Genomic DNA, 14,375 nt, shown 5'->3' on the forward strand with positions numbered 1-14,375 from the left:
TGCCATACTCTGTTGAGAGCTCTAGAATTATCAAGAGCTACTGCGTGCGTTTCTCCATGTAGGTCGATTGATTGATGGATGGTATGAGTCAGGAGATTGAGAATGTCAATGGTGGATCTTTTGTGGTGAAAACTATATTGTCTATCACTAATTAAGTTGTTGGATTCAAGTTTTTAACTATGTGCTTATTAAACAAAATTTCAAATACTTTACCAAGAGAAGATGTGAAAGCTATTGGTCTGTAATCAGAAGGGTCAGAGGAAGTTCCTTTCTTTGGAACTGGGTGGATATTGGCTTCTTTCCATGAATTAGGGAATGAAGAAGTACATATGCATAGTCTGAATAATTTAGCTAGAACAGAGGCAAGTTCTGGGGAACACTTTTTCAAGAGAGTTGTAGCAATTCCATCTGATCCTGGAGCTTTGTTGGTAGGTAAATTGTCTTGGATGGATTTTACGTATCTTGTCTGAATCTTAAGTGGAACAATTTCGGGAGAGTCGAGTTGTAGTGCTGGGACATTCTGGCTGACTTCCTCTATGGTAGAATTTCTGCCAAATGTCTTGGCAAAAATATCATCTTTCCCACGTGGGTCATTCGTAATATTGCCATCTGGAGATTTTAGTGGGGGATTAGATGATGACTTGTTAAAGATATTATTGAAAGAACTGAGATTTGACCAGAATATTCTATTGTCATTAGCACTGCTAAGTAGTTTTGATGCTTGATTTTTAAGAAAGTGTGATTTAGCGAGATTTATTACAGCTTTTGCATGGTTTCTAGCAATTTAAATTGAGAGAGTGATTCAGGTGTTTTTTTTATTTTAAGTAAGAGTTATATGCTAATGACTTTTGGGCTGTTGCTCTGGCACAGTTGCTATCAAATCATTTTGGAGAGTTCAATCTCTTATTGAACTGTTGACTTGGTATGAATAAATCCATACCAGCTAGTTTCAAGTAGCAAATGTGGGAGTGGGTAGAATTGGTATCACAAGAGAAGAAAGACTACCATGGAATGTCAGCAAGATAATTTCTAAATCCATCCCAGTTTGCCCTATCAAAGTGCCATCGGGTCACTTTAACAGCTTCAGAACGGGGAGGTTTGGGGGTGCTAACTAATGAGACATTGTGGTCAGAGGGTCCAAGTGGTGACAGTACCTCTATCCTGTATTGATCTGGATTTTTTATCAGGAATAAATCCAATAGATGGGGATTATGGTCAGGATTATCTGGTAATCTGGTTGGTTGCTTTACCAGCTGCGTGAGATTAAACGATTCTGCAAACAGTTCACACTCTAGACCAGCATTGTCAGTCCTGGCAGAATGCAATTACCATTCAACATTATGTACGTTAAAATCACCCAAAATGGTAATTTCAGTGCTAAGGGCAAGGTTGAGGTTACTCAACTGTGTGGATACGGAGTCAAATACATTGGGTTCTGAAGAAGCATTCGGGGTGTGGATAGACTATACAGATATATTTGGTAATATTTAGACAATTTAGTTTATACAATGAATAATCAAGACTGGATGAAGAGAAGTTTAAAATAGTGTCAACTGCATATTGAGATTTGATATAACAACTGGTGCCACCCTTGTTACGGAAGTTTATGAGGAGATGGTAACTAGGAAAACAAAACGGGGATATTTCGGCAGAGGGTGAGATTTGTGGTTCTGTGAGGAATAGGGCCAGAGAGGATATCGACCGTAGGAAAAAAAAAGAACTGAATTAAGAATGGTGCTAAGGCCACGGATATTGGTAAAGAATAAGGCCGCACCTTCACTTCTCCGTTGACGAGCATGACTGGAAATTGCAACAGTCGCTGCCGGCACAGTCGCCTAATGGCGACCGGGAGGACTGCGCCCTACCCTGCCGGTGGTGGCAATCCGAAGTACCACCTGATTTGATAGTAAAAACGCAGTGGCCATTGCTCTCTCTCTCTCTCTCTCTCTCTCTCTCTCTCTCTCATGCCGTTAATCAGACGACGTAGTTTTTTTGTTATATTATTCCTGCTACGTCATTCGATTATATTTAGCATCGGAAAAGGAACAAAGTAGTGTAGAGGATAATCCAAGCTTATATAACTCCTCTCATAAAGAAAAAACACATTGAGCTCCATAAAACTGTCTGGTATCAACAAGAATAAAATAAATCTTAACCCATTAGTGGCCAGAGTTCCTGTGAGAGGGATTTTGCTGGATGGGTACTAAGCGTACCGCCCTCCGCCTATCGGCTCACAGCCGCGAAGCTCATAGGTCCCTACCCCGGGGTTCCCTTCTTTATTAAATATTGAAAATGCCCAGTTCTGTCCATTATATTGGACGCTGGGCACCAATGGGTTAACAAGTCTTCTAACCGAATGTATTAAGAGGCAAAATACGATCTTTTCACCTTTTTCTGTATAACTACACATGATTTCTTTAAGTTCAGGAAATTTCATGAAATTAGGAAGGTGTATATTTTTTACTTACACTTAATTTCCTTCCTTTAATCTTCCATGGTCCGTCTTACTCTTTTCTTCACTCCTCTCAGTCGCTTTCTTCCCTTAATTTAGGTTCACTTTCATCTCTCCTTCCCCCTCTCTCCTTTCTTCTGTGTCCTTCTTCTACATCTTTTCATTTCTTTTCAATCAGCTCTATTTTTTTTTCACTTGTTCTCTTCATTCTTACGTTTCTTCACTTCTCTCTACTTTCCTACTCCTTTTGCATTCCCTCTTCTTTCAATAGTACCTAGTTTCTTATTCCAACTGACTTTATCATTTCCTATTTTTAGTCCCCTTCCCTACTAATCCTCTCGTACTCACCTGCATCTTATTATTTCCATCGTGTTTTCCTTTTTAATCTACTCTGTTGTCTTATTCCTTGTCTACTGTTCTTTTGATACTGATTTTTTTCTCTTGTCTTCTATATAATCATATGTTTGTGTCTCGGCCCATAAATTCCTGCTTAATTCTTCAATTCCTTACTTTGCTATCTCTTTCTGTGTGTACTTAAATTTCCTTTCCACATCTTATATTCGGTTTTCTTTGCACGTATCTCTTGACGTTTTGTTTTTTCCCATATTCATGTTTAGCATTCCATCTAGTTTTTTTTTTTTTTTTTTTTTTTATTCCTTTGGCAACATGTTATTTTCTTTCCGTAATTTTATTTGTCCCATCCTCTTATTCCTCTCATCTTCTTCCTCCTTCTCCTTTTTCCATTTTTAATTCTCCTTCGAGGTTCAGAACTGTCATCCTCTTTTTCGTCTCCCTCTCTTCTACAATTTCTAATTTTCTTCGTTCATGCGCCTCCCCCCCCCCTCTTTCTCCTCTTACTTCTCCTTCCTACTTCCTTTCCTTCTCTCTTATCCACTCTTTCCTTCCAACCTTCCTTTCTTCCATCATCCTCCCTCTTTTTCCTCCTTCCCTACAATTCCATCTTTCTTTCTTCCTCCCCCTTCCATTATCCTTTCCTTTCCTTAATCTTCTTTTCGTCCACTTCCTTTTGTCACTTTCCTTATTTCCATCCTCTTATTTTCACCTGCTTTAAATTCCCTTCATTCATTACTTTCTCTTCATTTTTCTTTGGTTTTCACCTTTTATTTCTGTTTCCTCGTCCTTCTATCTGTTTCCCCTTCTTTTTCTGTCTATTATAACTTTCTTGTTTTATCTCCATCTCTTTCCCTTCCTCCCTCTTCCCTTTCTTTCATTTCTTGTACCATTCATATTCTTCTGTAACCACTCTTTCGTCCCAGCAAATGCACCTATCTTCCTAATTTAGTGCCCACTCTCCTCATCCATCAATATCCAGCTTTAATTATCCCTTTCTCTGTTTTCCTTCCCATTTTGCTCTCCTCTCTCTCACTTCCTCGCCTCTCCTTTCCTCTCTCCCATACATCTCTGTTCGTTCCTCTTTCTCTCCGTTCTCGTTCTCACCATTTCCTGCCCTACCCACCCTTTTCCTCCCCGTAGGCACCTCTTCCCTTCTGCAGCCTCCCCCTCTGCTATATTGTACCCTCTTATCCTCTCTCTTTCCCTCCCCGTCTCCTGTTTTGCCTCAGATTTCACTCTTTCAACTTTTTCTCTCATTCAGCGTCTTTCTTACGCTCCGTCATCTCATTGTACTTCTCGTTTTCCTATTTTCACCCTCTTTAATCATCCTAGTCTGCACATAGCCACCCATCTCCCCTTCTCTGCTTCCTTCTCATTTTTCCTCTCTTCCCTGCCCATTTCTCTCCTCAGTTTTCCTCTTTCATTCCCTCTCACAGTCTTTCAAACTTTCTTTTCCCTTCACCAGCAATCTCCACTTTCTCCTCCGCTTTCCACTGCACCTCTTTAATCTTTCGTTATCTCCCCTTACTCCCCCCTTCACACTCAAGTTCCCACCCTACCAATCTTTACCATATTTTTATACTCCTAAGCCACCAATGTTCACTCTCCCCTTTCCTCTCTCTACCATTAACCCTTCACTAATTCTCTCTTCGACCTCCACCAATTATCTTTTTCCTCACCCTCATCCCTCTCCACTGTTTTCACTCCTTCTCCCTTTTTCCCTTCCTTCCCTCTCTTCCATTTCCCACACTCACTTCTCCCCAGTCTCCTTCATCTCCTGCTATTCCTTTCTCTACCTCTTTCTACTCTCTTCCTCCTCCTCCCTTCCCTCACTCTTCCTTATTCTTCACTCCTTCCATTCTTACCTCTCTTTTTTCACCTCTTCACTTCCTCCATCCCATTCTCCACATCACTCCTCACCCACCTCTATCCAGTCTCTTCCTCCTCCCCTCTTCCTCCATTCTTTACTCGTCTTCACCCCTCCTGCCTCCTCGCAAGCTGCAGTACGTTCGCCACCCCAAAATTATGCACACAAAAGACACATACACACACAAGGGCAGAAAAAAACTCCTACCTTATGAATATGAATCCAAACTTTTCACAATCCCAGGAAAAGTTTTAGGGTAAGAGAAACCAAGCCAGCCTCTCGCGCACTTCAAGGCACACTGTTGCTGCTGTTGCTGTTGCTGTTACGGTCTGTGGGCAAGATAAAGGTGAGGTAAGGGGAAGAGTCTTGCAGGATATAGTAGTTGCTTGTTTTCTCTTAACCCGTATCTTTTACTGTTTTGTTAATATCATCAACATACAGACCTGGGACAATTGCTCTTAACATGTATCCAGTTTAGGTGCTATTCTTACAACATCCACGATTACAATTTTACTGTCAGAGTGTAGCGTTAGGTTACAAGTGTTTACTGAGGATACTAATTACAGTTACATTTACCTGCTATATAGAAATTCAATATTACAAAAAAAAATAAATAAATAAAAAAGACATTTTTCTGCAGTGCAGTACTCGTATATCTTGCTTGATGTAAATATCTCGTCCATTTCTCCATAAAAAAAAGTACGCCTTTTTTCTGTCTTCATGCATAACACAAAGCAATTGAGTATATCATATTGCAGTTTCATATTACCCTCGTTTCCATACTCATTAGTTACAAACGTGTATGAGCTTCATTACAATAATTTGGAAATTATGGCATATTTGAATTGCTTAAAGCCAGTTAGAGGTCCAGCGTACAGTTTCCTGGCACCACAGGGTCAGTAACAATACACCGGGTTATAACTCGCTTCATTAGCAGAAACTGTCGAGGCATAGAAATATATTGCTTTATCAGCCAATTATCTATTTACCTATAACCAAACACCTTATGCCCAGAAGGGGTGGCCACAAATAAATTGCATTCATGACACTCTGTTCTCCATCATCAGGCTGCCGTCTCTCCAACTCATGCATCCCTCATTCGTAAGCCTTTCCAGCTTATCCCTCCATCTCATCCAGCACAAAACAATAAATAACAAACCCACTTCAATAGCCAGAAGCCTTGTACTTATAAAAGTGATTATTGACCACAGCAACACCTAGAATACTTGCAGTTAAAAGAAAAAAAAAATAGACACGTTTTTCAGTGTTTCTAAACGGAGTCCAAAGACGTTCTAATTAATATACATTTATGGGCAATTCATATCACTATACGTTAGAGTGGAACAGTTCTGGCTCGCCAAGTGTGGTACCCAGAAATTTTATCAACAATTTTGGAGATATTAGTGCTACCTCCATTGATTCCTGCAGTATTGTGAACTGAGCGTCATTTTGTTACCGTATGACTTGGCAGATGGTGGTGTTCAAGTGTGCAGAGTAGCGGTCTGCTGTCTGAAAGGATGCCAGTTCCATCCCAGGCTGGGTCGGAAGCAGCTCTTTTACAGGACTAACCCCTTGGCTAATCTTCAACCCTTTCACTAAGTTTATTCGAAATTGAGTCTCTTTGCTACACACACACACACACACACACACACACACACACACACACACACACACACACCGACGAAGGCATAATAACCCATCTCAAGGATTGTTGTTTTTGTTGTTGTGGTTGTTGTTGTTGCTGTGCTACCCAGACTGTCTGATCGAGCATACCTATCAGCCGTAGGCAAGGAGCCGCCCCTTTTGTGCCGTCCTTTGCAGTGAACTGGTGTTTCCATGCCACTGACAGCGCCTCGCTACAGCGAGGGGCACACACTACTGTGGAGGTTTTGTTCGTGGGTGGACGCAGCATTTGTGTCTCTCCGCCCAATTAACAGAGGCACCATTGTAGGCTCCAAGTCACCCCGTTATCTGGCTATATGATTACCACCTAATATTGTAAATAGTGTCCTAAGTTACAGGAAATCATTTGGTTTGTCACAGACTGCAAAACCACCTGAAGTGAGGAAATTATTAGCGACAGGAAGGACAAGGGAAACAGGAAAAGAGAAGGACAGACAGAAATAGAATGGCAGACCTGAAAGAAGATGTGAGCAGTGCTACATCAGGTGAGTGGATGATGGATGTCCCCACCTCCCATTACCCATCTCATGGGTATGCATAATGAAACTATATAGGTCAATACTGCATTTAGTGACTTCCTTTTAACTACTGAATAATACCTTACAGGAAGAAAAATCCGGGGATGTATTGCCAGCACCTCCCACTCACAACTGGAAGAACCCGTGATCGATTTTCAAGCCGGCCAGACTGGTGGTCTCAGTTGGTTTCCCTCCCACGTTTGTGCTCATCCGCCATTCACACAATTTGGACTCTGATGGAAAACGACTACAGTTCTTTTACCTAGACCTGAACCCGATTTTCATTTTGTTGCTTATTTCGCTAAGCTCATGGTAGAAATGTGCAATGCAGCGGTTCTACGTGCAGTACTTTTCACAATACTTCTTCTGACTAGGATCATATTCTAGTGTTAATCTAATGCTGTCTCTCAGCGCTGAACTTGTAGAGATGGCAATTTTAGGCCAGGGTGGAGTAAAAAGACTATAGGCCAATGACGGTAGTTCTAGGGAAAGACTGGGACTATGCAAAAACAGCGTGTTTGGCTTACTGACCCTCATGTACTCGATGGGCATAATATCTAAATCTATATCTTCATCTATGCGACATGGAGGTACTGGGTCAAGTAATAAGGGGTACCTGGGCTATTAACAATCCATTCCATTTGCACACGTCTTCTTATTTTATTTAGCTTCGCCATATGAATAGCGAAACGTTTTGTTTTCATTATTTTCATTATTATTATCATTATTATTGTTGTTGTTGTTGTTGTTGTTTTCCTTTGCACTTTTTTATCTTCGATCTTGATACATGGAAGTACCCTAGGATAACCCAAGTCCTTGTGCCAAACATACATGATCTTGACCTTTTTTTTTTTTTTTCCTATCTACCATTGAGGCCGGAGCCCCTGGTCATTAAGGCAAAATTATATAAATGTATATACATTGACACATATATACATATATATACGAACATATATATATATATATATACATACATATATATATATATATATATATATATATATATATATATATATATATATATATATATATATATATATATATATATATATATATATACATACATACATACATACACACATCCATGCATACGAACATACACACTTTCATGCACACGTACATATATATATAATAATTTTTATTTTATTATTTTTTTTTGTACTTGTATTTTTATTTTTTTTTTGTATTTTTTTTTATTTTTAACCTTATATTACTTATAAACAAAAATGCCTAATATAAAGACCCTAAAACTAACCACGTAACAGACAATTCGCCAACCTATACTAAATCCTAAGAGACAAATAACTAGACCTACACTAATGGTAAAAAAGCCTCTACCAAGAGAACACCATCGACTGCGGATATGTAATGCCTTTCTACATTACATACCTGCACTCATCACCTGGTGACTGTCAGTCGAGACACAACCTAATATAGGGAACATCAGTATATGAAAGGGAACCAGACGAGTCAGGAACATTTCCATATACGTCAGCTGTCGGCCCTAATTAGAATAACTTAAGCAAGATGGTATAATGTATTTACATAATTTATACAAAAAGTGAAGAACCCCGCCCAGCAGACCACCATCGACTGCAAGTGCCCAATACCTTCCTATATTGCACACTTGCACTCATCAGCTGGTGATTGTCAGGCGAGGAACTTGGCTTAATGTAGGGAACATCTATATTAGAAATGGATCAGTGGGAGGAGGAACTATTTCAAATATGTCAACTGTCAACCCTAATTAATATTACAATATATTTATATTTACCATTGATAAAAACCATAACCACACAGTAAAAAAGTCACATCACTCTAATCAGTCCGGTCTCTCTCAAGAAAGCCATCAATTTATCAGTTATAACAATGTCCCCATCACCCAGGATGGTGGAAAGGGTGAAGGGGACGTCTGCTGCGCCGCACTAATTTGTAAGTGAAGCCCGTTCATGAATAAATCGCCGACAGCGCAGGATGATATGACTAATAGATAACACCGCATCACAGATGTCACAGTACGGTGGAAAGCGTCTTTCCATATAAGGTTTCATATGTGTTAAAATGGTGGCATTGAGCCGCAATCGTGCCAACACCTTTTCTTCCAGGCGACTGGGGCGGTTGGCAGTGTCCCAGTCGCCCAGGTACGGCTTACAAGTTGGAATATTTAGTCTGGTCCACTGACTTTGCCACAGAAGATTTATTAATTTCTTTCCGAGAGAGACTCGACCGTAGATCACGAGGAACGTCGCAAGTCTCCTCGAGCTCTACAGCCGACTTTGCAAGTAAATCAGCCTGCTCATTGCCGTAGATACGACAATGAGCAGGCTGACTTACTCATTGTCATTGTCGTATCTGCTCATTGCCGTAGATACGACAATGACAATGAGTAAGTCAGCCTGCTCATTGTCATTGTCGTATCTACGGCAATGAGCAGGCTATTTTTGAAGTTGATATACTCATTTTTATTCTAAATACTGCACACCTAGAATCGAAATATAAACTGAGATACAGCTATTTGGTTAAAAATCCCAGGATAAAAACGTTTGCTGAATAATTTTGGCTCAATATTTTGCCATTTAGCCTAGTGGGAAGTACCAACTTCTAATCTGCTCAGTTTTTTTTTTTTTTTTTTTTAACACGTTTTAGAAGAATCCACGAAGGATTTAATCTGTAACTTTCTAGATAGATAACCGTGGTCCCTTTAATGAAATGAATGGAATATGGTTACAATTAAGCATGCAGTTAGCCAGTTATTGAGAAAAACGCAAATTTTACACATGCGTTCTTCGACACCTTTGTCTTCAGATCCCTTGCTGATGTTACACAAGTTACCTTAAGGTAATCAGATCTTCTTTATATTACACATACCAAATGTACCACAATTGTTAATGGCGAAGCTTCCTCGTTGTGGATTTAAGAATGCGTAACTAGTTCATTTGGTAATAATTATTTACATTACTTCTTTAGACCATTCTATTTAAGTCAAGAATAAACGATCAAACTGGAGGGCTTACATACGGACGTCATTAACCGCTTCATTTCTCGGGTGTTTTCAGGCAGTTGATAAAATCGTCGGGTAAAAATGAGTATAGAATTAACATGACATCTCATAATGGAGTGTTATAACCAGTCTTTAATACTATCTGAATACAATTACATCACTTATTAATTCTTATACAGCCAGCCAATCAGTTTAATTTTAGGAACGACCCAGTGTTGTCAAAGGATCTGATCTTCAAATACTCGTCCATTACAGATTAATTCCGTTTATAAATACCTGCAATGACGTTTTATGAGAAAAAAAAAAAAAAGGTAAACTAAACATAATCTCATCTTTGGCTATAATAGGGATGATGGTGATGCTGATGGCGATAGTGACAGTGATAGTGATGATGGCGATGGTGCTCATGATGATGCGTCGACGAAGATGCAGCTGCTGAAGATGATGCTGATGATGACGACGATGATGATGAGGAGGAGACGGAGGAGGATGGCGGCGATGGTGTTGATGAAGGTGATGATGATGATAATTATGATGATATAATGATGTGATGATGATATAACGAGATGATGATGATGATGATAATGATGATAATGATGATATGACACCATGAGATGATGTTGTGATGATGATTATAGTGACATGATAACGACGACAATGACGACGACGACAAGGACAAGGACGACAGCTGAGCATAGAGCAGAATCGGCGCCACCCTGTATGTGTGTACCCTGCTTATTAATATTATTCCTGATAATTACAAGCTTATGATTCTGCCTGTTAATTGAAAGGGATGGAGTAAAGGATAACGCCCTTAAATTAGCTTCGTCTAATCCTGAAGTGGTAATTAGCATTATAGGGTGATATTATTACCAACGAACTCAGACAGTATTAATATCGGTGGTCCTGTGGAAAAATGTCTAATCACACACACACACACACACACACACACACACACACACACACACACACACACACACACACACACGTACTGACGCAAACAAACAAACAAATATACACATGTCACAAATCATCCCAACCCTAACCTCCTCCCCCACCGCTCCCCAAACCACCACTCCACAACCCCCACACACCCACACCCAAACAAACAATACAGGCCTGCCTTTGCCCCTCAGCACAGCTAATTATGCCTCACCATTACCGAGTTTTCCTTCCGCCAGTGAACCCCGGGGAGCCTTTAGCAGCCGGTGTCCTCTATAATCAACAGTCCAAGTCGGCAGTAATTAATGAGTACTGAAGCTTGGACCATTGACTGACAGGATGACGAGCATTGTTTTTGTTAGAGTCGGCCAGACAGATTCCCTTGTCAACAATAATAATTAGTTTAGTCCAGCTCTTTAGGCGGTAAATGGCAAAGGCGGGTTGTTGAAAAGAGGTTGAGGGGGAGGGAGGAAAAACTTTGAGAGGGGTAGGTGAAAGGATGGTGAGTGCGAGGGAAGGAAAACAAGAAGGGCTGAAGAAACAATGCAAAGAGGCGAGGTGAAAGGGTGAGGGTTGACTATGGGAGAAGAGTAAGGTAAATAAAATAAGAAGAGGTTGAAAGGGGCAAGATCATTGAGGACGGGGGGAGGGAAGAGTTGAAGGGAAAAAAGAAAACGAAATGAGAGGGATTCAGAGGGTTAGTTGGTAGGGAATAAAGAAATGGAGAGAAAGAAAAAAGGGAAGGGATTGAGAGAGGCAGCCTCCTTTGTCAAAATAAAATTAGTCTGATCCAGCTTAGAAAGTCAGGTGACTTTCTAAGCTGGATCAGAGGGGACGGTGGGAGGGGGAAGCAAGCGTGAGAGGATGGGGTATTGAGAAGGGATTAAGGGGGAAATTGTAGAAGGAACTGGCAGGGGCAGGAGGTAGGGACTGAATGGAGAAGAAGTGGTTGAGAGGATCAAACTCTGAAGAAAAAAAAAAAAAGGAAAATAATTAATCCAGGAAACTAACCCATTTCATTAAAGCAGAAGAAACGGGCAGTAACTGACAGGGGCAGGAGTAGGTGTTGAGAAAGTCAGGGGGAAGGGGATGAGTGGAGCGGGAGTAGCGTTTGAGAGGGGAAGCGGTAGGGATTGAGAGAGGCAGGGGATGGGGGTGACAGTAGGGATTGAGAGAGGAAGGGAATAGGGGTGACTGTAGAGGTTGAGAGAGGCAGGGGATGGGGGTGACTGTAGGGGTTGAGAGAGGCAGGGGATGGGGGTGACTGTAGAGGTTGAGAGAGGCAGGGAATGGGGGTGACTGTAGAGGTTGAGGGAGGCAGGGGATTGGGGTGACCGTGGGGATCGAGCGAGGCAAAGAATTGGGGTGACTGTAGAGGTTGAGAGAGGTAGGGGATGGGGGGGACTGTAGGGGTTGAGAGAGGCAGGAGATGGGGGTGACTGTAGGGGCTGAGAGAGGCAGGGGATGAGGGTGACTAGGGGTTGAGAAAGGCAGGGGGTGGGGGTGACTGAAGGGAAAGAGAGGGGACTGTGGACTGTGTGAGGGAGATATTGATGAGGGAAGGGGTTGAGAGGGGACTGAGGCAATGTTAGGGGGACGGACTGAGAAACTGTGGGATCGGAAGGGGAGTTGAAGGGGAAGATTTTGGGCTAGTATACTAAGGATGGGATATGGAGAGGGAGAGGAAAGAAATGCAGAATTGAAGGAAATGAGGGGAAGAACAAGGAGGAGTTGTGGATTTGGGAGGGGATATGAAGATGGAGGGTGCTGTGAAAGAGTTACTTGATGGAGGATGAAGAGGGAGGATTGAAGAGTTTGAAGACAGGGATAGAAGATGGAGAAGGAAGAGTTAAGGAGTTTGGGAATGGAGGGGAAGGTCTAAGGAGTGTGAAGATCGGGAGAGAGGATGAACGGAGAGGGGTTGAGGAGTTTTGGAATGAATATGGGAGATGTAGGGAAAGAGTTGTGGAGCAGCTATGGGACTGATTTGAGAAAACAAACCTGATGAGTTAAAAGCAGAGGGCATTGCCGGACAAATAAATGCAAATTCAACCAATAAGTAAAAATAAATACACCCGCTTCAGCGGATAGGAAATATACCACAACATATAAAGCTGCCTAAGAAAGCCATCTTGCTCATCAAATGAGGTGTTCCTCCGTGACAAATACTGCCACTACAACCAACAAGGCGAGACAGTAAAATCTGTTTCCTTCCCAGTTGCATACCTGGAGAGTTAGCTGCCGTGAGCTCCTCCAAGACTTCAGCATTCAGTCAGTAAGTACAGGATCGTTAACGAGGGTGTACAAACAGTGCAACAAGGAGGGAATATAACCCCATCAACTGGCACTGAGTCAGGAGCAGGTGACAGATATGCACACAGGTTAACGGGTTATTAGCTGGTGACAGGGCATGTCTATATCCGGCCACAGACGGACAACTGCCATGACCTCCGACAACTTTATGAGAAAGGGAACTTTGTCCCAGTGGCAACAACAGAGGGGTCATCTGAGAGGGGTCGTAAGGCGGACGTAACTCCGGGAAAATATTACCTAGCGAAGAGGCCTGATGGGGGCAGAGAGTGATGCTGTAGCTCTGACCACTGCATCAGCACACTCATAACTCTGTCCCTTTAGCTGCGAATGAGTTTCTATGAGTTGTTTGTAAGATGAAATCAAATGTGAGGGATAATTTGACGCAAAACTTATTATGATATCTTTTTGGTTATCATTATTATTATTTTTTGTTTTGCTAGGTGTTTTGAAAATAAAATTATCTTCCGGCACCCAAAATATAATGCCATGTATGCAACTCGCGGCTCAAGGGTTAATATGAGACGCACGCAACAATAAGATACTCGGTTACCACCCCGGAGAAGGAGAAACAATTTCGAAATAACCCTAACCAGCAGGTGTGGCAGGTAAAACATTTCAAGTGTATACAGAGCCACCCTTGAGTCCGATTAAAAATAGTAAAACTCGCAGTTTAGAGTGAAAGAAAAAAAGTTGCAAGGCCACCAACACTGTTGAAGCTGAACAGTAAAAATACAAACCAGGAAGGGGTATGGAGGAGAATGGGTATATTTTAGAGGAAGTTGTGGGATGAAGTTGAGGGGAAACCGGAGGGAAGGTCTGGACAAAATCAAGGATGGGAAATGTATATGGGAGTAGGGATGGAGTGAGAATGGTTGAGCAGTTGTAGGATGAGGGATGGGGAAAGCAGGAAGACTTAAAGAGTTATAGGGATGAGGGAGTAGGAATGAGAGAGTAAGGGTTGAGGAGTAGAGAGATGGTATAGAGCCTAATGGGAGGAAAGGTTGTAGACGTAGGAGGAGGAGGAGGAGTTGAGGAATTACAAGGTTTTGGGAATGGGGAGGTGAGAAAGGGTTCGGGAGTTGTGGGGGTATGGGAATAAGAATGGATGTGGGGAAAGAGTTTAAGAGTTATGGAATGAGGGAGAGGGGATGTTGTGAAGTGTGGATATAGAGGTACAGAGTGAAGAGTTAAAGAGAAGGGGATTGATGTATGAGGAAGCTACAGTATGAGATGTTGTGGGGTGAG

The sequence above is a fragment of the Coenobita brevimanus genome, chromosome 77 (assembly GCF_032717465.1).
Source record: "Coenobita brevimanus isolate Jiangsu-jjx chromosome 77, ASM3271746v2, whole genome shotgun sequence".
Classification (NCBI taxonomy): domain Eukaryota; kingdom Metazoa; phylum Arthropoda; class Malacostraca; order Decapoda; family Coenobitidae; genus Coenobita; species Coenobita brevimanus.